Raw genomic sequence first — 279 nt, forward strand, 5'->3', positions numbered from 1 at the left:
AAAAAAAAAGGAACGATGAGAAAGTTCAAGATAAACTTATATATTAGCTAGCATAGGTTATGCTATGGCACCGAAAAAACCAAAAAGCCAGGTAAAAATATGACCGTAAGGTGAAATACTACGTTGCAAGGTACCAGGCATCAAATTTCTCGAAATCAACTAAATGGAATTTATCTATGAACTGACTCACCATGTCACTTAAGGTTGAATCAGAAAATATCAAAATGCTTTCACATGCTCACACAACTACAAATTGTCCCCCCCCCCCCCCAAGAAAAC

The 279-nt window shown here is 36.9% G+C and overlaps 1 protein-coding gene across 3 annotated transcripts in view; it reads right to left on the reverse strand.

Annotated features, from left to right (window-relative positions):
- Positions 1-279, reverse strand: part of LOC109231976 (DNA-(apurinic or apyrimidinic site) lyase 2) — a 15,050-nt gene that overhangs the window by 2,090 nt on the left and 12,681 nt on the right. The window lies entirely within an intron of this gene.

Source organism: Nicotiana attenuata, chromosome 9 (assembly GCF_001879085.1).
Source record: "Nicotiana attenuata strain UT chromosome 9, NIATTr2, whole genome shotgun sequence".
NCBI lineage: Eukaryota > Viridiplantae > Streptophyta > Magnoliopsida > Solanales > Solanaceae > Nicotiana > Nicotiana attenuata.